This window comes from Labeo rohita, chromosome 22, assembly GCF_022985175.1.
Source record: "Labeo rohita strain BAU-BD-2019 chromosome 22, IGBB_LRoh.1.0, whole genome shotgun sequence".
NCBI lineage: Eukaryota > Metazoa > Chordata > Actinopteri > Cypriniformes > Cyprinidae > Labeo > Labeo rohita.
The window spans coordinates 59,236,809-59,263,618 of NC_066890.1; the positions used below are offsets into that span (position 1 = coordinate 59,236,809).

A 26,810-nucleotide genomic window follows, 5' to 3' on the forward strand; every position below is an offset into this window, starting at 1 on the left:
GCTTCAAACGGTTGTCATAGCATGACGATGGTCTTCACTGTTTTACGTTTTTAATCTCTAAACGTTTGTGTCATTTTTTTAAGCTTTCAAAATGGCCATCATTTAGAACTTCCTGTCCTGCCAAACTGCCTCAAACGATTGTCATCGCATGACGAGCGTCTTCAAAGCAGCGTCGGCCATCCATTTCATGCAATGCAGAGGATGTTGTTGGGACGGTGTGCGATATATATCAGACAGCCGTTTATCTAACTCGCATCCTCTACGCTGATAAGAGCGCAGAGGCTTCAGAGAGCCACATAAGGGATGGGTCGATACCTAAACAGCTCCAACTACACAGCACTCTACACAACTAAACCCATCAATAAATAGATATGTCAACTTAAGCTCTGGATACAAAATGACAATATAAGAAAAATGAAGGCGGTATTGTTGAGGGATGGTGTTGAATGGATGTAAGAAAGAGGGCAAGTAAACTGCAAGAAAATGTGAATGTTTACCTAAGAAACTTGGAAAACATGCATTGAGTGGGGAAAAACTGAAAAATATCTTAAACATGTAAATGACATTGTGAAATAATAATTGTTATGAGAACAAAATATTAAATTGTTCATTGCATCTTGCCCAGATAATGTTCTACTCATTTTTTAGACCAGAAAGGGAGTCACATTTATACTTCATAACACATAAAGCAGAGATCCTGACATTTCTTGGCAGTCCTCACGCTTCATTGCACTCCTGTTCAACACCATGTCCTCAAATAAGATCTGTACACCTACAGCTCAAAGATCTGCAGTGGTTTGTGTCGGTCAGCTGAAAACATCCACACATAATGCCGGCCGGTCTGTGGCGTCACCCTTCAGTCCTCCTGGCGTGAGTATCGACCGCTGCCGGATGGAGTAACGCCCCGTTCCGCCCTCTTGTGCTCCAGTCTGGTACCCATCCATTCGTGTGCATGCGATTCAGGATGGCAGATTAAGTGCTTTACTTGTCCTCTCGGCCAGTTAATATGGCAGGCTGGATTTAGCTGATGCTTCTGGAACAGTTAGTGCTGGCAAGGCTGAAACAGCATGTTTTACTCACCTAATAATTTACATTTCAGTGTGATTCTATTGCAATAAAATTATATTGTCAAAAATATTTTTGTATAAAAAAATTATATTAAATACACATTATTTATTATGTTAAATAATTTAATATATTCAAAAAATATTTTAATAATATTTTAAAATAAATATTTTAATATATATTTTTTAAAGTACAGGAAATTTCAATCATTTCAGTCTGAGACCTCATAGTAAAAAAAAACTGTTGTAAATGTACGAACCTGACTGATTTTTAAGTGGACTTCAAGAAAATAAAGACAGTACATAAGGCTCTACAAAAGACTACAGAAGAACAGCGGCTAAATGTAGCATGGGCGGTGTTAGCGTTAAAGCCTCGGAGGAGCGCGCTTCAATTTCGCTACAATCAAGTTAAGAGGAGCCAGAGAGCAGGTCAAACACAAAGCAAACACGCGGGTGGAAGCATTTGTTTGGACTCCGTCAGGACGTCTTGACAGTCGAGGCCAGAGAGACTCCATCAGCCTGACAGCTCGGCTCTAGCGGAGAAGCAGCTAATTGCTGTGGGACTAGCGTGCTTTCTGTATCCATCAAAACAGGCTGGCCCACCCCACCACCTCCAGCATCACACGCCCCAACACGGGTCTCCTCCACCGCCCTGACAAACAACCTTCAAAACAAACACTCGATTTACTTTGCTTGACTTCGCTAGCCGCTCAAAACTCTAGTGCTAGCTACACAACCTCTACCAAAGTATGCAGCGCATACGTCACTGGATTGCTGCATCTCCATTGCTAGTTTCTGAGAGGAAGGTACAGGAATCCTCTATGCTAATACACAATTAGCATATCAAGGTTGCCAGAATGTTTGCTAATTCGCTAACTAATTATCACACATAATCTACAAACCAAATGTCTCAAGATAGTCATCATTAAAAACTTGATTTCTACAAGTAGCTAATTCTTAGCATGCTAGCATTCTTATTTTCTACGGTGTTTGTCTTTGTACACTGACCAAAAATTATACTTTTGTTTTCGCCCCCATTTTTCATGAGCTGAACTCAAAGATCTAAGACTTTTTCTATGTACACAAAAGGCCTATTTCTCTCAAATATTGTTCACAAATCTAAGTCTGTGTTAGTGAGCACTTCTCCTTTGCTGAGATAATCCATCCACCTCACAGGTGTGGCATATCAAGATGATGATTAGACAGCATGATTATTACACAGCTGTGCCTTAGGCTGGACACAATAAAAGGCCAAAAGTCAGTATCTGGTGTGACCACCATTTGCCTCACGCAGTGCAACACATCTCCTTCGCATAGAGTTAATCAGGTTGTTGATTGTGGTCTGTGGAATGTTGGTCCACTCCTCTTCAATGGCTGTGCAAAGCTCCTGGATATTGCCGGAACTGGAACACGCTGTCGTATACGCTGATCTAGAGCATCCTAAACTTAATCAATGGGTGACATGTCCAGTGAGTATGCTGGCCATGCAAGAACTGGGATGTTTTCAGCTTCCAGGAATTGTGTACAGATCCTTGCAACACAGGGCCGTGCATTATCATGCTGCAACATAAGGTGATGGTCGTGGATGAATGGCACAACAATGGGCCTCAGGATCTCGTCACGGTATCTCTGTGCATTCAAAATGCCATCAATAAAATGCACCTGTGTTTGTTGTCCATAACATACGCCTGACCAGACCATAACCCCACTGCCACCATGGGCCACTCAATCCACAACGTTGACATCAGCAAACCGCTCACCCACACGACACCATACACTGCTGTCTGCCATCTGCCCTGTACAGTGAAAAGGGATTCATCCATGAAGAGAACACCTCTCCAAAATACCATATGCCATCGAATGTGAGCATTTGCCCACTCAAATCGGTTATGACGATGAACTGCAGTCAGGTTGAGACCCCGATGAGGACGACGAGCATGCAGATGAGCTTCCCTGAGACGGCTTTTTGTGCAGAAATTATTTGGTTATGCAAACAGCTTGTTGCAGCAGCTGTCCGGGTGGCTGGTCTCCCAATCTTGGGGGTGAAGATGCTGGTTGTGGAGGTCCTGGGCTGGTGTGGTGACACGTGGTCTGCAGTTGTGAGGCCGGTTGGATGTACTGGACGCCTTTGGAGATGACTTATGGTAGAGAAATGAACATTCAATTCACGGGCAACAGCTCTGGTGGACATTCCTGCAGTCAGCATGCCAACTGCATGCTCCCTCAAAACTTGCGACATCTGTGGCATTGTGCTGTGTGATAAAACTGCACATTTTAGAGTGGCCTTTTATTGTGGTCAGCCTAAGGCACACCTGTGCAATAATCATGCTGTCTAATCAGCATCTTGATATGCCACACCTGTGAGGTGGATGGATTATCTCAGCAAAGGAGAAGTGCTCACTAACAAAGATTTCGACAGATTGGTGAACAATATTTGAGAGAAATAGGCCTTTTGTGTACATAGAAAAGGTCTTAGATCTTTGAGTTTAGCTCATGGAAAATGGGGGCGAAAACAAAAGTGTTGTGTTTATAATTTTGGTCAGTATAATTTGTTGGAAGTGAGTGAACAGTAATGTTAAAAAGAAGCCACGCTAATAACTAATAACTAATAACTAATAACTAAACGTGTGCACACCAAATGCGAAACGAATATTTTTATCATGTTATTGCTCTGGATTATTCACGTCACACATGCTATATTTTGAAGTAGTATGATCATAGCTGATCGTTAAAAAATTGCACATTTTTCAGTGAGTAGCTAAACCTTAGCAAGTTAGCGATGCTTTCTATGCAACATTTTTCTTTTAACCAGCTATTAGCTGCAAGTATACGGCAATGTTGAGAAGGTGTCACGCTAATAATCTAGCTACAGTAATCAGTAGCGTGACTGTAGCTAATCTGTTTAAGAAAGTGTTCATTTTCCAATAAGTAGCTAAGTGTTAGCATGCTAGTGATCCTACGTTTTTCAAGCAATGTTGAGAATCATGCTAATAACCTAGCTACATTTTGCAGTAGCATGATCATAGCTGATCATTAAAGAAAACGCAAACTTTTCAGTTAGTAGCTAAAACTTAGCATGTTAGCGATCGTTAGAGATTCACATAACTAGCTAACAAGTACACAACAAATGGTATAAGGAGATCTCTGATTCAAACTGTGATTGGAAGTCTGATTCATTTTAGCAAGTCAGTTCGTAATATTAAATTGAATGAGCTGGTTAAAAATGATTCATCTGAATGTTCATTTAATAGTAAGTGAAATTTTGCTTTTTTGTGCGTTTGTATCTACATTCAGCTAGCACTACATTTTCAACTGCGTTTAATAAACTGTGCTACATACATCTTTTGATCTGAACCCTTTTTGGTGATGATTAGAAAGAGTTTCAATGGAGTTAAACTATTTTTTTTTTTTATTAGCTTAGCTTTATATTCTGAGTAACTCATCTCAGGAAGCTACAGCTTCAAATTCACAGATAAACAGGCACTTTATTAGTCATATTTTGCAGGTTGCGAATCTTCTTCCTTTATTTTCGTGCCAAGCCTGTTCAGCCCAGACGCTACGCAAATCAAAGGATCGCTCTGTAATTGAATTTTTCAGAGCTTCAAAAGAAATACCTCTAGGAAATAAACTCGAGTTGGTGATGACAAAGAGCGGACGGGAGATGGACGGCAAATAGAGCGGGCCTGTTCGCTCTCATTCAGAAAGGAGCCCACGCAACAGACTGCGGCGTACAGGCTCAGCGTGGCGCATGTGCCTGTCAGACTGGGAAACACACACTCGTGGAACACACACTCCTTCCTTTTATTAAAAAATACGCTCCCCTGCTGGTGTGCCAACAGACCTCCGTGATCTCACTTCATATGACAGGCCCTCCATCAGCTCCTCCGAACGAGAGACATCCGTCTTTGTTAGGATGCTGCCGCAAATGTTTCTCGGCTGTTTGTTTGAAGCGATGTTATGAGCAATATTATTCTGCAAAATTGAGGACTTTAAACTCATTTTTCCAGGAATCGTTCATACGGAATGAAAATCCTGTCATGGTTCACTTGCACTCACGTCGTTCCAAATGCACACGACTTACGGGGAATGCAAAAAGAGACGTTTTGAAGCATGTTCATGCTGCTCTATAGCATAAAATGTCACAGGAACCTCAACCTGATGCACTGAAAGCTTGAGTATTTTGGTGACCAAGTCATTTCCATCATGCCTCAAAGCCTGTGCGCGCAGGTCATCATCAAGCATTAATTACAACTAGATTAAAAAAAAAGTCTGTAAAGACAAACTTTAAGTTGGCTTGAGAAAGCCGGACCAGAAAGTTTGAAAAAGTTAACATTTTTTAAAAACTTTTTAAGTTTAAAAAGTTTAAAAAAGTTTTAAGTTTGATGGTTTCCATTCTGAAATAGTTTGAAGTTTAAACTAGTTTTAAAAGGTTAAAGTCTGAATGTTTTGAAGGCAATACAGCCTCAGATAGATAGTTAGCTATAGATAATAGGCAACGTGCTAGCGTGTTGTTAGCATGTTATTAACATGATTAACATGTAACTAGCATGTCGTTATAATGATTAGCAGGTTACTAGCATGTTGCTAGCATGTTTCTAAGATGATTAACAAGTGAATAACATTTTATTAGCATGTTGCTAGCATGATTAACATGTTACTCATATGTTGCTAACATAATTAGCAAGTTACTAGCATGATTTTATCATGATGAGCATGTTACTGGCATGTTGTTAGCATGTTTCTAGCATGATTAACATGTTACTAGCATGCTGCTAGCATAATTCTAGCATGATTAACATTTTACTACCATGCTACTAACATGATTTGCAAGTTACAAGCACATTTCAAACATGGTTCTAGCATGATTAACATGTCTTTAACATGATTAGCATGTTAGTAACATGTTTATAGCATGATTCTACCATGATTAGCAAATTACTAACATGTTTCTAGCATAATTCTAGCATGATTTAGCATGTGATTCTAGCATGATTTGCATGTTACTAGCATGCTGCTAGCATAATTCTATCATGATTAGCATGTTTCTAGCATGATTCGCATGTTACTATCATGTTGTTAGCATGTTTCTAGCATAATTCTAACATGATTAGCATGTTAGTATCACGTTGTTAGCATAATTTGCAAGTTACTAGCATATTACTAGCATGATTCTAGCATGATTAAGATGTTTCTACCATGGTTAGAATGTTACTAACATGCTGCTAGCATAATTCTAACATGATTAACATGTTACTAGCATGCTGCTAGCATGAGTCTAGCATAAGTAGTATGATTCTAACATGATTAGCATGTTACTAACATACTGCTAGAATAATTCTAGCATGAGTAGCATGTTTCTAGCATGATTAACATGTTACTAGCATGTTGTTAGCATGACTCGCATGTTAGTAGCATGCTGCTAGCATTATTCTAGCATTATTAACATTTTACTAGCATGCTGTTAGCATGATTCTAACATGATTAGCAAATTACTAGCATGATTCTAGCATGATTAACATGTTACTAGCATGCTGCTAACGTGATTCTATCATGAGTAGCATGATTCTAGCATGTTACTAGCATGCTGCTAGCATAATTCTAACATGTTACTAACATGTTGTTAACATGTTTCTAGCATGATTAGCATGCCGCTAACATTATTCCAGCATTATTAACATTTTACTAGCATGCTGTTAGCATGATTCTAACATGATTTGCAAATTACTAGCATGTTACTAACATGTTTCTAACATGATTAGCATGTTACTAGCATGTTAACATGATTTGCAAGTTACTAGCATGATTCTAGCATGATTAACATGTTTCTAGCATGATTAGCATTTTACTAGCATGTTGTTAGCATGATTAGTAAGTTACTAGCATGTTGTTAGCATGATTATGTTACTAGCATGATTAACAAGTTAGTTTGAATGAGTTTAAATTGATTAGAAAAAGTAGAAGGGAAGCTGGAAGTCTCAGATTCTGGGAGTTTAAATTTGAATTTTGACAGTTGGAGTTTGAATAGTTTTGAACATTCAGTCAATGTAAGTCTCTGGGATTTTTATGATTTTTAATCTTCAATTTTATGAAAACCATAAGTCTGATCAGTTAAAAAAAGAACCTTCAGATCCGTCTGAAGATCTGGCCTGAGTTTGCAGTTTGTAGAGTTACACATCTAGGAGGAGTTGATCATTTTAGTTTTCACAATAATAATAGTTTAAATAGCATTTCAGTAAGTCGGCTTTCTCAAGCCAAATGAATAATTACACCAGTAAAAATGTCAGTACGTCTCAGTTCCACCGGTGGCCCCACCGGCGCCGAGCTTCAGCGATCATCTTTATTCATCTTCTTCTGCTCCCAATTTAGGCTAATTAAAGCGCGCAACATCCAGAAACGAAGGACAACAGCATGATTTATCATTCGTTATGACTTTCTGATAGATCCGTCATCTGCGATAAGTGCGCTCGTTGAATATTAACGAGGGCTAATGACGGAACGCTCTCGTTTCTGATGGGAAAGAGGCTGAAAGTGTTGAGGCAAAGGAAAACCTGGGGGATTCGTTTAGATGGCGCTTTTGAAGCTACAACGACTGTATTTTGATTTTCAGAGAGATCTGTGCTCAGGTCTTATACATGCAAACTGATGAGTTTAAGCTTTTGATCACATTTGTCGAGTTAAAGCTTCTAATCTGTCGTTTATTTATTTTGTTTATGCATTCGGAGGAAAAATCTAATTATCTTTGCCTGTAATTTTACTTCTCAAATATTCCGGTTGTATCCGACTCATTTATAATGTCATTTAAATCAGTCTCGCCAAAAACCATTGTGTGTGTTATAATTAAATCTGTTGATTTACTTTAAGGCATGAATTGGTAATATTCATTTTCTCTAAGTGAATGCATCTTTGCTCAAAATCAATTAATACAAAAAATATGTTATATAAGTTGTGAATTTAATTAGGAGTTTCATTTAACTACTACTACTACTACTACTACTATCTCCAAAATAAATAAATTAAGTCAAATAAAAAAAAGTTTAACTATGAGATTAATAATGGTAATAATTATCTCAAACCAAATTTATAAAATCAAAATCTTTTAATAAGAAAATCTTAGGTATAGAGAGTTAATGTAGTTTAATAATAATAATGGTTTCAAACGAAATCCATAACATAAATAAAAAACTTAGCTAAAGTGAGTTAAATATAGAATAATAATAATCATCATCTTAAAAACAATAAAATAAAGTCTTGTTTTATGTTTTTATTTTAACAATAAAGTTTGATATTCTAACAATGAAGTTTAAATTATTTTATTATCATTAATATGTTTTTAGATTTTTTTTAAAAGTTTAATGATGTTAAATGATGAGTTTAATAGGACATTACATGAAGAATAATGATAGTAACTATTATTATTATTATTATTATTATTATTATTATTATTAAGCTAAAAAGTAATAAAATAAAATAAAAACAAAAAAATCTAAAACTAAATCCGTAAAATAAATAATAAAATTAAATAATTACATTTAACTCACTTAGTTAAAGTGAGTTAAATGTAATTTAATAATAACAATAATTATCTAAAAAAAAAAAAAAAAAAAAAAATACAATTTTATTTTATTTTAATTGATTTTGAGAATATTATAGATAGATTTTGAGATTGTTTTAAATTTTGAGTTAAATTGTGAGTTTAACGGGATAATAGAGGACAATTAATAATAATAATAATAATAATAATAATAATAATAATAATACAATTAATAATAATAATAATAATAATAATAATAATAATTATTATTATTATTATTAAGCTCAAAAATGAAGAAATGAAATAAAAGGAAACAAAAACACAATAATAATAATAATAATAATAATAATAATAATAATAATAATAATAATAAAACAACAACAAATTAAATCCATAAAATAAATAATAAAAACTTAGTTAACAAGTTAAATATAGTTTAATAATAATAACCTAAAAAAAAAAAAAAAATCAAATAAAATATTATTTTACTTTTTATCTTAATAATTGATTTTGAGATTATTATTTTTAATATGACTTTATTATCATTAATATACACACACATATATATATATATATTATATATATATATATATATATATATATATATATATATATATATATATATATATATATATATATATATTATGGGATATTAGAGAGAAATAATAAGTATTATAATTGTTCTTGTTGTTGTTATTTTAAAAAATAATGAAATAAAATAAAACAAAAACAAAAACTCAATACTACTACTACTACTACTAATAATAATAATAATTATTATTATTATTATTGTTGAGTTTTTTTAATAATAATAATAATGAGTTTTTTAATAATAATAATTATAATTATTAATAATATTCTGAGATTTTTTGAGAAGTTTTAAGTCAAATTATTAGTTTAAAGGGACATTAGAAAACAAATAATAATAATAATAATAACAACAACTATTATTATTATTATTAATAATAAGCTAAAAAATAATATACAACTCGAAACAAAACGCAAACAAAAAACAAAAACTCAAACGACTACTGCTACTAATAAAAAACTCTAAATTAATAAATAAAATATTTTTCTCTTAATTGCGAGTTTGCCATCTGAATTTAGAGAAAGACAGACCAGTCACTACAAAGTAATATGCAAAAACCGTTATGAATCACCAATGTGATATTCTTTTATAAGTGTAATAAGGTTCTGATTGGTCATCAGTGCTGCCAGTCACCCTGAAGCCCCGCCCACTGATCTGCAGAGGCCTGATAAGCCCCGGCCGGCCCTCACAGCTCCATATCTACAGCCATCTCTGCTGTCCTGATGTATTCTCGAAATAAACCAGTTCCTTTCCAGCCGATACGATCAGAAACGAATCAGCCAGATGGAGCCGATACCTGCTGAAGTAAGAAGTCCGGGACGCTCGCCAGACCCGACCTCCGTCAAACTAAAAAGAGCCTTTTCTCATTCCCGGTAACGCCGTCCCCCCTCCTTCTCTCCCGGGCTTTATTTATCAACACAAATCCAGGCGAACGGCAGCGAGTGCTCCGAGACGGGAGGTCAGGTGCTGTCGTGTCTGCGCTGATACTAACTCCTGATTGGTCGGCGGCGTCGCCGGCCGGGGCTCGGGAGATCAGATGGGCCGCGCTGATTTCGAGACTCGGAGAATTGCTCTCGAGTCACTACATCAAACCCTTTTTTCCCCCGCCGCGCCTCTCCACAAAGAGCCCGAGAGGGACTGAGAGAAGGGCACGAGCCTTTTAACCCGCGTCGAGCTTCCCGTCTCAGACGGACGGAAAAAAGACAGCAGGATCAGGGATGACGGTCTAATGCACTTTAAAAGCCATGAGGGGAAGAGCTCGGTCCTTCACCGAGAGCGACGGTGACTTCAGATGCTGCCCGTCACGTGTACGAGCTCCCTGAGACACGACCTTACAAAACAAATGGAAATAGTCATGTGTACGATTATCAGAATGATTCAACTGATTATTTAGGAGGTTAGCACAAAATCACTGGTGTAAACGCAACCGCATGTCAACGTTTAGGAGGTTAAAAATGCAAATTAAGACCACCGTGTTCTACATGAACTACCGTTGTATTAAAACAGCAGCATACACGTTTGCAACACATAAAATAAATTGTATTTTGTATATTATTTTAAATAATTTATACAGTTTTATAAAGTCAATTAAAAAATAAAAAATAACAATAATTATATATTTGTGTATAAATAAGCAATAAATGCATAGAAAAAAAACAGCAATATAGTTTGGAACAAATAAAATCTATATATATATTGTATACTTTAAACACTTTATAAGATCATTTAAAAAAAAATTAATATTATTACATTTTGTATAAATAATAAATATACAAATGTAAAAAACAGCAGCATACTGGAACAAATAATATATATAAAAAATAGTATTTTATTTTAATTATTGTATACTTAAAACACTTTATAAGATAATTTTTAAAAAATATATAAATTAATAATATTACATTTTGTATAAATAATAAATATACAAATGTAAAAATACAGCAGGATACTAGTTTGGAACAAATAAAATACATTTTATTTTATTTTTTAAAATTTACTTTAAATACTTTATAAAAATCAGTTTAAAATGTAAACTAATAATATTTAATACTTTTTACATATGCATAATAATTTGGAACAGATAAATAAATAAGTTTGATATTTTATTTTATATGTATTTCTATGTGTTTTATATGTAAATTAATAATTAATAATAAATTAATAATATAAACAAATGTTTAAAACAACAGCATACTAGTGTGGAACAAATAAAAATACATTTTAATTTATTTTTTAATGTTAAATACTTTATATCAATTTAATAAAATGTAAATAATAATACAAATAAAATACATTATTTAATATTTTATTTTAAATATTTTAAACTGATGTTATGAATAATTTAAAAAATATATAAATTTATAAAATTAATTAACATTTTGTATAAATAAACAAAAAAACAAACAAATGTATCAAACAGCAGCATACTAGTTTGGAACAAATAAAATACATTTTATTTTATTTTATTTTTTTATTTAAATTCCTTTATAAAAATCAGTTTACTAAAATGTAAACTATTAATAATTGTATACTATTTAAATGTGCATAATAGCTTGGATTGTTTGATATTTTATTTCAAATATTTTATAAGAAGAATTGTATAAAACATTTTATAGAATTAATTAAATACATATATAAATTAATAATATTACATTTTGTATAAATAAATAAAAAATAAACAAGCAGCAGCATATTAGTTGGAAACAAATTTTTATTATTATTTTTTTTTTAGTTTTAAAATCTATTTAATAAAATATAAACTAATAATAATTGTATACTTTTTATATAAATTAAATAAACAAATAAACAAACAAACAAACAAACAATCAACTGAACAGCATACTAGCTCGGAACAAATAAAATAACATTTTTGAAATTAATAAAAAAAAAAAAAAAAATATGAGGACAAAAAGTTTAATTTTAGGAAATATATTTTATAAAATCAATTACTATAAAAATCTATTATTATCATTATTATTAAATCTAATATTATCCAATTGAATTAAAAAATACCCATTTAATTATTTGATAATTATTTTAAAAAAATGAATCATTAAAAAATATTTTATTATTATTTTATCAACAGCAATTAATAACCACTACAAAATAATAATAATAATAATAATAATAATAATAAATAATAATAATAATAATACATTTTATAAAATGAGTTCAAAATAAACTAGTTGTTGTATATTTTCATACAATGGCAGTTCATAGTGAAAAAATCTGACAAATTCTGAAAGGAACAAAAAACACTACCTAAGTGCAATATTTCATGTCTTCTGAGCCATACATTTCTTGTCCTTTTTAGAGCTCGACAGACCAAGGCTTCATAAATTTCTCCTCATGTGTTGTAGAGAATGAGAACAGCAGACGGGTCTGGAATAGAACATGAGGGCGAGCAAATAAAGACAAAACCTTCATTTAAGAACGAATTGTTCTTTTAAGAGGAAATATAAAAGTTTTACCCAGGATTTACTTCGCATTCTCAGTGAATATGGCATTTAGATCAGCTTGAGAGGACGAACGAAGCTGTTAATTGGATTGTAAACATTTGGATGCGGACTTGCAGACACACCGCTAACGCTAATGCTAAGCGTCCAGCCGCATGAGCTCCCTTCTCACATCAGGCCTCTGGAAGGCAACTTAATTGCTGACTCCAAATGTTAATTGGATTTCATTATGTGTAATTTGGGTAGTTTCGGCTGGGGGAATCGCTAATAAAGACCGACAGTGAGCGGCATTGAAAAGTTGAGAGTGATTATTTGGCGCTTTGTGAGGATGTCAGCCGCTAACCGTCTTAAACAACCGGCAATTTGACTCAAAAAATAATAAACAGATGAAACAAAACAAGACAGAAAAACAATCACTTAAAATTAAAGTGCGGATGCCAAAAGAAAACCGCATGATTAACTTGAATTAAGCCGCCTGATGTTTATTATTAGCGCTGTTTGCTAATCACTGCTATTACTATTACTCATACAGAGTACCACATTTTGCAGCCGAAATCATCCTGCACATTTTGTGCTTCAGAGATGAATGACGTCTCAAATCTTGTGGCTACTAAGTTGTTTTTACTTTTCAAAGCATTGAGTTTTAATGATTTTACCAAGCGTAAGATAAAATGGGTGAAAAAAACCCCACAGACTCATAAAGAGAGGAGCACAAACATATCTAAAAACTAGAATATGACAGGGACTTGATGAATGTGTTTTTGACCAGTAGCACCACTTGCAAACCAACTGGAAACCACTCAAAACGGTTACTGTAGTGACCACCCAGAACACCCTAGTAACTAACCAGAAACCACCTACTGTAGTAATCACCCAGAACACCCTAGAAACCGTCCAGAACACCATAGTAACCATCCAGAGCACCATAAAGTGCCCTAGTAACCACCCTCAACACCCTACCTACTGTAGTGACCACCCAGAACACCTTAGTAACCACCCAAAACAGCCTGGAAACCACTCAGAGCACCCTAGTAAATGCCCAGAGCACCCCAGCAACTAGTTGCTGAAGAAACTGCCCAGAACACCCTAGAAACCGTCCAGAACACCATAGTAACCATCCAGAGCACCATAAAGTGCCCTAGTAACCACCCTCAACACCCTACCTACTGTAGTGACCACCCAAAACACCTTAGTAACCACACAAAACACCCTAGAAACACCCTAGTAACGAACAAGAAACGACCTACTGTAGTGATTACCCAGAACACCATAGTAACCATCCAGCGCACCATAAAGTGCCCCCGTAACCACCCTCAACACCCTACCTACTGTAGTAACCACCCAGAACACCCTAGTAACCACCCAAAACACCCTAGAAACACCCTAGTAACGAACCAGAAACAACCTACTGTAGTGATTACCCAGAACACCATAGTAACTATCCAGCGCACCATAAAGTGCCCTAGTAACCACCCTCAACACCCTACCTACTGTAGTAACCACCCAGAACACCCTAGTAACCACCCAAAACACCATAGTAACCACCCAAAACACCCTAGTAACTAACCAGAAACCACATACTGTGGTGATTACCCAGAACACCTTAGAAACCCCTTTAGTAACCATTGAGAACACCATAGCAGCTACTTACTGCAGTAACTGCCAAGAACACCCAAGTAACCACCCAGAACACTCTAAGAAACTAACCAGAAAAAACTACTGTGGTGATCACCCACAACACCCTAGAAACCACCAGAAAGTAACTAACCAGAAACCACCCACTGTAGATCACTAAGAACACCCTAGAAACCATGCAGAACATCCTAGAAACTAACCAGAACATTCTAGTGATCACTCAGAACACCCTAGAAACACCCTAGTAACTAACCAGAAACGACCTACTGTAGTGATTACCCAGAACACCATAGAAACCGTTCAGAACACCATAGTAACCATCCAGAGCACCATAAAGTGCCCTAGTAACCACCCTCAACACCCTACCTACTGTAGTGACCACCCAAAACACCCTAGTAACCACCCAAAACACCCTAGTAACTAACCAGAAACCACCTACTGTGGTGATTACCCAGAACACCTTAGAAACCACTTTAGTAACCATTGAGAACACCATAGCAGCTACTTACTGTAGTAACTGCCAAGAACACCCAAGTAACCACCCAGAACACTCTAAGAAACTAACCAGAAAAAACTGTGGTGATCACCCACAACACCCTAGAAACCACCAGAAAGTAACTAACCAGAAACCACCCACTGTAGATCACTAAGAACACCCTAGAAACCACCCAGAACAACCGTATAGAGCACCTTAGCAACTACTTGCTGTAGTAACTGCTCAGAACACAATAGTAACCACCCATAACACCCTAGTAACCTCCCAGAATACCACAGAAATGCCCTAGTAACTACCCAAAACACTCCAGTAACTGCCAAGAACACCATAACAACTGCTTAGTGTAGTACCTGTAGTAACCCAGAACACCTAAGTAACCACTCAGAACACCCTAGAAATGGCCTAGTAACTAACCAGAAGCCACCTACTGTAGTGATCACCCAGAATACCATAGTAGCCACCCAAAACACCTCACCAGAAACCACCTACTGTGATCACCCATAACACCCTGGAAATGCCATAGTAACCACCGAAAACACCTTAGTAACTAACCAGAAAACACCTACTGTAGTGATCACCCAGAAAATCATAGAAACCACTCAGAACACTTTAGAAATGGCCTAGTAACTAACCAGAACACCCTAGTAACCACCAAGAATACCTTATTAACCCTGCCAACCATTCAAAACACCCTAGTAAGCACCCATAACCCTAGCATAGTGGTGACAAGTGTTTCATAGACTGTCACCAGCAAACCCTTCAGTAAAAGCATAAATCTAGTGATCATTATCATTCATGGTCATATTTAGATATCAAGCACTTTAATATTAAAAGTGTAGTCGGTGAAATTATCCCATTTTCACTGAGCTATCAAGGTCTGACCTTTACCATGCCGACATGCAATATAAATCTAAGAGAACAGTCGTACACTCAAACCAAGCTTCAAGGAAAATGAGCACTTGTGCAAATATCATCAGTTAAAGCAGCTTATATTACTCGCGGTGCTGCTGTGTGGACTTTACAAACTGTAAAAACACATTAGATCAGACGGCAGATGATATTGTGACATACAGATCATTTCAGGGCTTTTCACTCGCGTACGGCGATGCGCCCAGCTTTAATGTGACCACATGATGTGCTTTGATGAGATCTTTCATTGGGTTTTCAACCAGGGGTCCATGAAGGTACAGCAGGGGGTCTGCAGTGAAGACAGATAAAACATACAGAATTTGAATTTTGAATTTGTAATAAGATTATATAATGTTGGTTCCTTCTTATTTTTCACAACTGTAGATATGTAGCTCGGTTAGCATGTGCAGAGCTTATCCAGCTTTTCCAACAAAAAATAAGAGAAATGTCATTACCGTCACACAATTTAAAAAAAAATAAATAAATAAAAAAATAAATCCACTTGAAGTTTGATCAAGGCCATGATCAGATCCCTATTCAAAGACACATGCCTCAACACCTGAAAAATAAAGAGAAAAAGTAAAGAATAACTCTTTTTACACATTTTGTACTATGTGAAATAGTGTTAGTCACACAATATACGTCTATATAAAGAAAAAAGTTGACGTTCTCTCAATTCCCATTCAAACCTCAGCACAATCCACTTCACTGTCTTCCTGACGGATCTCTGGCTTTTGTCTCTGTAATAGAATTATTGTAGCTTCAATAACAGTGCAGCTGAATGCGATGAAAAGTGTAGCGACAGAGAGGAATTACAAAATGAATGGCAAACGAGTGCGCCAGAGAATATTCCCCCGTTCAGGCTCATCACCTCAATCAAAAGCCACACGCAGGTGGAGGATAATGCAGAATGAGAATGTAAAAGAGAAAAAACGCTTAACTCTGGAGCGCCTGGCTTTACGAGTTCTCTCTCCGGTCCCGTCCATGCATTTAAATATATGCGGAATATTAAAACGAACCTTTGTGTGGTGAGATACATCACGGCCCCATTTAACACCGTCACACTAGAGAGTGAAGTATGAAACATGGTATTCATTATCCTCATTGTCTTCTGTTCATGTGTTTCACTTTTCCTGCACTTTTTGTCACTTGTTTCAACAGAATCCTGTGTTCCCACACGTTTATGTTAATTAACTTCCATGCATTTTGCATATTTTGTTCATGTTTTGCAATTTCACACATCTAGACAAAGACATATTTCAGAACAAAGCAACTAGAAGAAACATTTTATATGCTGCAGAAAATAGCACTTTATTAATTTCTATAACATTTCAAGGTCTGCAAATCACACAAATTAAATTCTATTTAAAAAGAAATCTCTCATACTTACTGCATTTCAAACTGAAGAACTGAGGCATGGAATTTTGTCCGATGCAGCACCAAATTATATATCTCTGAAAAATAAATACATTAATAACATTAATTTTTGTTTTATTTGCTTATACATGTAAATATATGTTTACATTTATTATGAATTGTGTGTAAAATGTGTAAATGTTTAAATTATAACAATGTGTAATCTAATTTAAATTTGCAGTAATCAACTTGATTTCAATAGAGCTTGACACTAGCCGGCTGCTAAGCTAACAAAGCAATACTTAAGCTCAAAAATACATATGTGAACCTGGACCAAAAACAACAGTCTTAAGTAGCATGGGTAGGCTATATTTGTAGCAATAGCCAAAAATGCATAGTATGGGTCAAAATTATTGATTTGTCTTTTATGCCAAAAATCATAAGGATAATAAGTAAAGATCATGTACCATGAAGTTGTTTTGTAAATTTCCTACTGTAAATATATCAAAACTTAATTTTTGAACTTCATCTGAACAACTTTAAAGGCGATTTTCTCAATATTTAGATTTTTTTGCACCATCAGATTCCAGATTTCAAATAGTTGTATCTCGGCCAAATATTGTCCTATCCTAACTATTCAGATTTCAGACGATTTCAAAAAATTGATCCTTATGACTGGTTTTGTAGTCCAGGGTCACACATACATTGTAAAAAAAAAAAAAAAAAAAACAATTTGTTGAGTCAACTTAAAATAATTTGTAACCTGGCTGCCTTAAAATTTTAAGTTCAGTCAACTCAAAAAAAGTTTATTTAACTTGAAATGTTAAATTATACTAAGTGGCACCTTAGATATTTGAGTTGAATCAACTTAAAATTTTAAGGCAGCTGGGTTACTTACCCATCTGTTAAGTTTAGCAAACACAAATATCTAAGTTGTTACTTTGTACAACTTAACATTTCAAGTTGACTAAACTTATTTTAGTTGACTGAACTTAAAATTTTAAGGCAGCAGGGTAACAAATTATTTTAAGCTGACTCAGCAAACTGTGTTTTTTTTTTTTTTTTTTTTTTTTTTACAGTGTAGTGATGGGCATTTTCAAAACTGCTTCGTGAAGCTTCGAAACTTTTGTGAATAAATTGTTTCGAAACTGCAGTTCAGAGTGCGTTCGGATTTCAGTAAAAAGGCTTCACTCATCATAACTGGTTTGAAACCTTTCGAAATCCAATGGTTTTCCATTGGGGGCGATCTGTGTAAACCAGTGAATAATGCGAGTTCATTGAGATCAACCCCCAGCGACGAACCATTGAACCAGCGTCTATGGTTTTAACCTGATCTTGGATCAGTTTCATCAATTTGTAGACATTTTAAACGAGACATTAGTGTAGTTAAAAGGATGAGTAGTTAATAGTCTCTTATTGGCCTCGATATACAAGCTCTCCATAAAACAAACACCACAGTATTTTAAAAACCACATACAGACAATTTATATTTAATGGTATTTTATTATTTTTTATTAATTTTAATGTATTATACTTTCAATAAAACATTTGCAATAGATTTTTATGAATAACTTAGCCTGAGTTTTTGTCGCATTTACACACTTTTGACCATCAGGTGTCGCTAGCGTTTCAATTCATTTGAACCTTCGAAAAGGTTTGTTTCTCCCATCACGACTACTCACACATATTTGGTAAAATAGTGTATTTCAGTTAGACTGAACATATTGCTCATATTTATTTATACATACCCCCTGACTCATCCACCGTTTTGTGTGGTTTCCGCAGAGCTGAATCGACGTCCACACCAAGGGACAATAACGTTCTGTTTAGCATAAGCGCGCGCACTTTAATTTAAATATTCGCGCTCTTAAAATTTGGGTGAATTCTCATCGGCTGTCTAAGTTTACAAACAATCAGCTGGAAAATTGTTCTTAAAGTGATTCTAATGATATATTAACTTTGTGACATTATCGCGACCGATTAAAACTTCACAATCTTTGGTGTAAACGGGTTATATAAGATAGATTTAGCTGCACTTCAGTAAATACACACCAACGGACAATAACGTCCACACCAACGGACAAGAACGTTCTGTTTAGTATAAGCGCGCGCAGTTTAATTTAAATATTCGCGCTCTTTAAATCTGGGTGGATTCTCATCGGCTAAGTTTACGAACGTTAATCAGCTGGAAAATTGTTCTTAAAGTGATTCTAATGTTAACTTTGTGACATTATCGCGATTAAAACTTCACAGTCTTTGGTGTAAACGGGCTATATAAGATAGATTTAGCTGCACTTCAGTAAATACACGTCTGGATCTATGTAATTGATGTAGATAAACGTTTTCTTTATGTTCTTTATATTCCCCATTAAAAACGCAAGGTCGCGCAGTCCTGCGCTGCAAAACTGACTGAAAGACATGAATGTTTCAGGCATCTTTCATGTTCGCAAGCGGAGGATGCGGTCAGAAAGAAAGAAAGAAAGAAAGAAAGAGTAAGAGAGAGAAATCACATCGAGATCAGACAGCGTTCAGAGCTTCATTCTCTCTTTTCAAAGCAACCGTGATCTAAAAATATCCACACTGTCCAGAGATCGAACGCAGACGCTCACTGTTCTGATCTTTCACTCGACATTGACACCCACACGCGCACCGAGAGGCGCGTCTAAACTCGTATGCGCGTCCTGATCAGTCAGTCCCTCGGAAAGACATCAGTGCGCGTTACTGCAAATGACAAAGACAAAGAAACGACAAGGAGAGTGCTCGTCGCGTTTGTAAGCGCAGATTAGCTATGGCGAAATCTCTTCCCAGAATCTACCGAACTCCCGCGTTTCCCGGAACGAACGTGTCGCGGCTAAATTAAACATGAAATATCACTGACTAGCACTAGACTGGGACATTTTGTGAAGCTTGCGGGCGCAAAACTATCTGTTATGATGATAGGGTGTTGTGATGATTGCAAGGACATGCTGTTTGGTTGCTAGGGTGTTATAGGTGGTTGCTAGGTGGTTTGACTTTGATCCGAGGAAGCCTCTGAATCTGTAAACAGAAATAGTACTGGAAAAAACATATTTCAGTTTCATCTTGTCTTGTCTTGTAAGAGGAAATACAGTAAATTACAAGGCATACATCAAACTAATTTGAATACAGAAATGTAGCTGGAACTAATTTAACAAACTATAAAATTAGTATTATTTTAAAAGTACCATAAAACCAGTCATAAGGGTCATTTTTTTAAAACTAGATTTACACATCATCTGAAAGCTGATAAATAAGGTTTCCATTTATATATTTGTTAGGACAGGACAATATTCGGCCGAGATACAACTATTTGAAAATCTTAAAACTGAGGGTGTAAAAAAAACAAACAAAACAAAATGTTGAGAAAATCAACCAAGCTGTCCAAATCATGTTCTTAGCGATGCATATTACTAATCAGAAATTAAGTTTTGATATGTTTACAGTAGGAAATGTACAAAATATCTTCATGGAACATGAGCTTTACTATATCCTAATGATTTTTTGCATAAAAGAAAAATAGATCATTTTGACCCATTCATTGTATTTTTGGCTATTGCTACAAATATACCCACGCTACCGAAGAGTGGTCACACATTTTTATTTGAGTGTATTAAAATATAAAAACTACAAAAAACTAACATTTTTTATTATTTAAATTGATGAGTCTATAAAGCTAAAAAAAAAAAAAAAAAAATTTATCGCTTTATTATTTTAATATACTGTATATTTTAATTACTTTTATTTTTGTATTTTATTATTTACATTTTAATATTCATCTTATTTATATACATATATAAAATAAAACCATTTTTAATCAAAACCATTTTATGTTCATATTGTGGCACTTATTGTGGCAGTATTTTTTTTTTTCTTTTCTTTTTTAGATTTATTTATAGGCTTTTTATACTTTTATTTGGAGAGGTCAGAGCAGATAGGAAAGCACTGGGTAAAGAGAGAGGGAAAGTGTGATCGGCAAAGGACCACAAGCTGGGATTCGAACTCGGGTCACCGTGAGCGCTGTATGTTGGCACATATGTTGGGCACATTTGCGAAATTTCTGTGAATTTGCACAATCAACTTGAGCATTTTAAGGAACTTTTTTTATTGCGAAACTCCTGATTGCTTGGATTCACACTGACATGACTGGATTTCACCAGCGAAATTTTGCAGAGCAACAGTAAATGTGACCACCTTTTTCCAGCTTTCTACTAAACCTCAACAAAAGTCGCAAAAGGTCAAACCTTTTATTTATTTTTTTTTTTACATAAAATCTGCAAGAACATTGGTTTGATGGGAAAACTCATGAATTCAGAAAGTTTTTCATGGGCTACAGATGCCTTTTAAGTCCTAGTGGACGAGATCTAAGGTCCCCAGTCTCTTTTTGCACTGTCCATGACCTACATCCTCTCAGTGCTCTATAAAAGATGCAATTGAAAGAGACTGATGGATGAAAAAGAAGAAAATATCTACAAATAGAAGATCTGAATGTTCCAAAATGGTACAAGAGGTCATTACCCATCAAGAGCCTTCAGCCCTGAAGCCATTATGCTAAAAACAGCTTCCACGAATCAAGCGTTCGCAGAATATTTCTGAGTATTTGTCCATTTTGGCTTTCGGTATCTAGGAGTAATTAGCAGGGCATTAGCCGTAGCTGACAGAAGACGTGCGGCCTCCCGTTTGACCCGCGGAATAACTGATGGAATCTCGTATCAGATCCAAAGCTTGTGTCCGCCTCCGACAGCTGTACCTAACCGACCCGTTTGATCCGGTAATTGACTCTGAGGTGATAAGAGAGACAAATACAGCTGGTGGAAAGGGATGGGGTGGAGGGCTTGAGATTAGACCGATTTGATTTCCTGCAGGGCTTAGCAAGTAGCGGCCTTCGTATAACACCAGCAGGAAAAATGACTCGATTTAGTTTGCATGCTTGTGTTTTTGCTTTAGGACCTAAAGGAAGAGTTCACCCAGAAATTGTCTCACCTTCACACCATTCAAGATGTAGATGAGATTGTCTCTTCAGCAGATTTGGAGAAATGTAGCACTTGCTCACCAACGGATCCTCTGAAGTGAATGGGTGCCGTCAGAATGAGAGTCCAAACAGCTGATAAAAATATAACAATAGTTCACAAGTAATCCACACCACTCCAGTAACATCTTAACATCTCAAAAATGGATTTTGATGTGAGAGACAACAGAAGACAGACTTTTTTTTCACTGGGGGAAGTGTTATTATGGATTATGGATTCATATTTTTGCTGGAAGCAATGGTTTAAAGTTAAAACACCAGAATGATGGATTCACTTCTTACAAACACGCAGCTTTTGGTTTCTCAAGACATTAATTGATGGACTGGAGTGGTGTGGATTACTTGTGGATTACTGTAATGTTTTTATCAGCTGTTTGGACTCTCATTCTGACGGCACCCATTCACTACAGTGAATCTATTGGTGAGCAAGGGACAGAATGCTACATTTCTCCAAATCCGATGAAGAAACAAACACATCTACATCTCGGATGGCCTGAAGTTTTTCAGTAAACTTGCATTTTTGGATAAACTATTCCTTTAAAGTGGCAACTCAACTCTAAAATCAACAAATTCAGTCCAGTCGTGACGTTAGCGTGAGCAAAACGACACACCTCAGGGATCATTTCCGATATTAATGAAGAAAAACATTTGCATGATTCTGCATCAGGCATCCGTCCAGAATAGCTCAGGTTTAATTACAGCACAGTACTAATTGCGAGACGCTTGACGCTGCGCATTGTTTCGGGTAATGGATTCTAATTGGTCGTCATGACGATCTCCTAACAGCATCTTTCATATATCAATATCTTTGCTTGTGCTGATGAGAAAAAAAGATTTACAGACATTGATTGTGGGAAAAATGACAACTTTAAAGCAACATTGGACAAGCCATGTTCAAATAATATTAAATTCTAACAATAATAAAATTATTATTAATTAACATAATAATACAATATTATAATAATAATGTTGCAGTTGTAAGCGTGGTAAAATCAGCACGTCTGCGTAATAACTTTTGACGGTAGAGATTAAGAGGCACACAGAAGTACTATATCAGGTGAAATATTATTAGCATGACATTTTCCTCTGCGGTTCATGGAAACCTTGGTGAAAGTAGTAGCATAGACATTGTGTGAACAGCATCATTAGTTGTTCTCAGGCTGTGTTACTGGGTCGTGGGTTTGATTGAGGACGCCGCGTCTCTAATGACCCTTGAGTGCTGCTACACTCACATGTGTCTCAATTCACAGTATTCAAAACCAGACCGACAGAGAAGTAAGGACAAGGCCGCCTGAGAGACGATTATCACTTGACTCTGAGCAGAAAACACTGGTGAGTCTCTTTCTGCCATTGACATTTATCTATCTAGACACATATCTGTATCTATCTCTATCCATTTAGCCAATCATTCTATCAGTATCTTACATACCTACCCACCCATCTACATATATCTTTTATATTTATATTTCCCTTTATTTACTCATCCACCTACCCGTTAATTTATATATCCATCCATCCATCCTTCTATCTATATATCTATCAATCTATCTTACCATCCATCCATCTCTATTTACTCTATCCATTATCCATCCATCCACCCACCCAGTCAATCTATCCACCTGTCATCCGTCCATCATCCACCCACCCATCCATCCATCCATCCATCCATCCAACAAACCATCATTCATCCATCCATCCACCCACTCATTTTCGACCCAATTTATCCATCCATTCATTTATCCATTATCCATCCATCCATCCATCCATCCATCCATCCATCAGATTATTCATCCAACAAACCATGATCCATTCATCCACCCAGCCATTTTCGACCCAATCTATCCATTTATCCATCCATCCATCATCCTTCCATCTGTCCATCTATCATCTATCCATCATCTGTCTATTCAAACAGCTATCATCCGTCCGTCCATCCATCATCTGTCATCCATCCAATCATCCCTCCATCTATCCATCCATCCACCCAGCCATTTTCAACCCATCAATCCATCCATCTGTCCATCCATTCATCTCTCCATCATCTGTCCATCCATCATTGTCTATCTATCCATCCATCGGTCCATTCATCTATCCATCATCCTTCTATCTGTCCATCTATCATCCATCCATCCATCATCTGTCCATCCATCTATCCATCCAACAAACCATTATCCATCCACCCATTTTCGATCATCAATCTATCCATCCATCAGTCCATTCATCTATCCATCATCCTTCCATCTGTCCATCTATCATCCATCCACCATCTGTCCATCCATCACGCCATTTTCAAGCCAATATATCTGTCCATTGATCTATCCATCCTTACATCTATCATCCTTCCATCAATCCATCCATCACTGTCTGTCCATCCATCAATTTATCCATCCAACAAATCATGATTCATCCATCTATCTTCAGCCTATCAATCTATCCATCCGTCTGTCCACCTATCATTCATCCATCCATTCATCTATCCATCATCTGTTCATCTATCCTTAGATCTATCATCCATCCATACATCCATCCACTTGATCATTCAATCTACGTATCATTTATCTATCTATCTATTACACATGTAGTGAGGGATCCAAGGGATTGAGATGAGGTTTGGGCTGTCGTAACTTCTTGAGAGTAGTCGTCTGTGCTGCCTAGTGATTGGCTCGTTCATTCGGCGTGAAATTCTCCACGAAAGGCCAGAGCTGTTGATTCCGTCCTTCACACCCTCACCCTGCCCTCTAATTTATGACTTGCTGTTGCACCAATTAGCACCGTAGGGCCGCGCGGCACCACGCAGGTGTCCCGCTCCACGCTCGCCGGAGAGAGGGACGCGTTAATGACTCGCTGTCTCACTGCTTCCCGCCGCCATGTTACAGAGAGCAGAAGTGGAGATGGCATTCTGCGTCGTGGGAGTCGAGAAAAACATACACGCCGAGAAGAATCCAAGGGACTGAGAGGAGGTTCGGGCTGCAGGCCTTGTCGCTCCATCAATGAGTCAGTTGACCTTTGACACCTCCGGTAAAGCATATGAAGTGTTATACGGAGGCAGGCGACGACGCTTCTGGAGGTAGAGAGCGTGTTAGATTTACATTATATATACGTTCTCAAAGAAAGTGCGCATGTTGCACAACTAGCAATTACTAGGGCAGGTGGCTAAAAATACAAAGCACATGCCTGACGCAGTCTTAGAGGTGAATGTTATAAGTGGCTTTTATTGTGTTCACCATACTTTAATTATGATGGACTTCAGAGTGGGTTGTTCAGCTAGCATGCTTCTTATTACTTAGACTATAATAGCTTTCCAGCTAAACATCTTCCCACTAGGGTGAATCTCATGAAGAAATGCCATTATTTCAAAGTAAAATCATTATCAAGTTATGATGAAGAACCATGCACTCGTCCAAAAAAAGAAGTATATGCTTTAAGTGAGGAACAGACATTTTAAAATTAGATTAAATGCAAGTCAGAAATTGTTAGCTAAATCAAATTAGCCAACTCTTACAAACACTTCATTTGATATTCTGTTCTCCAATGCAAAGACTTCTAGACTTTTTAGGCACGACTAGGCCTATTTTGTGACTAGCTGTGAAAACGTGAAGTCTCACTGAGATAGCGGAAGCTGTTCACACCTGATTAGCGACACGACCGGCTCCTTTCGGCTGAGTGGACTCTTTTATTAGTCGTCTAAACAATGAAGCGCTCCAACAATAACTGCCGTCCCGCTTGTGCTGATCTCAGCCAGACCCGAAGAGCCTGAATCCTAGAGCTGGACACACGCGGCCCAATCCGGACGCCGACCGCGATGATGGACGACAAGCGAGCGGGACATGTCCCCGCGTCACCTCGCGTTTCTAGACACAGTCTCCTGCATTTTTAACGAGCGGGAAATTTTTCTCATCTGTCATAGTAGTGTCTCTCCTCCAGGCAGCGCGAGCTGACGAAGTGTTTAATATCGGAAATGCAATATTAAAAAGCGCTAGGTTGGGAATTATCCATTACGCCCGAGAGGACGGGAAAACCGCCACTGTCATGCCTGGCAAAGCCACTTAACCAGTCCATTCAGCTTTCGGGAGACACCTGCTCAGTCGCTGGATTTTCAATCACATTCTGGGACTCGAACAGAATAACGGAGCACAGATATGAAGAGACCAATATATGATCCAAGGGCTGTAAGCGGGTTTGGGGGATCGGGTTAATGGAATAGTTTGTGTAAAATCATTTACTTGCGTTACATCACGCTGTTTCAGACTCGAACCGTAGAGTGCAGAAAAGTAATGAAAAAGAAGTCTGAACAGTGAGGAAAATTAATATTTAAACAATCTGAAAAGCAGCATAATATGCACTATATTGTACAATTATTTGTGCAAGAAACATATGCAATTTAAACATTTATATTCATTACCCAAAATTACAAAAGCGATATGCTTAATGTTTTATTCATTATAATAAAATATGCATGTAGTTTAAATCTTCTGAAAAATAATAATAATAATAAAAGAACATACACATTTTTTAAACTAAATATAAACTCATAAAAGCAACATATAAGTTATTATTCTAAAACGTGATGCATAAGATTACATCTGAAAAAATAAATTAATCATGAATTAATAATAATAATAATAATAATAATAATAATAATGGGACACTCAAAATGTTAAACTTCTAATATAGATACAACAACAAATACATTATATTATTATTAAATATTAATATTATTGTATTGCGGTA

General features: G+C 36.2%; 1 long non-coding RNA gene across 2 annotated transcripts in view; it reads right to left on the reverse strand.

Annotated features, from left to right (window-relative positions):
* Nucleotides 1-26,810, reverse strand: part of LOC127153193 (uncharacterized) — a 59,878-nt gene that overhangs the window by 18,314 nt on the left and 14,754 nt on the right. Inside the window, exons 2-7 of one of the 2 annotated variants that reach the window (XR_007825214.1) lie at nucleotides 17,070-17,133; nucleotides 16,369-16,419; nucleotides 16,135-16,238; nucleotides 15,842-15,968; nucleotides 12,446-12,565; nucleotides 631-1,033 (exon numbers count right to left, since the gene is read on the reverse strand). This is a non-coding gene — a long non-coding RNA (uncharacterized LOC127153193). Of the gene's footprint in view, nucleotides 1-630; nucleotides 1,034-12,445; nucleotides 12,566-15,841; nucleotides 15,969-16,134; nucleotides 16,239-16,368; nucleotides 16,420-17,069; nucleotides 17,134-26,810 lie in introns of those variants that run through there. The other variant, XR_007825211.1, reaches the window with a different exon arrangement.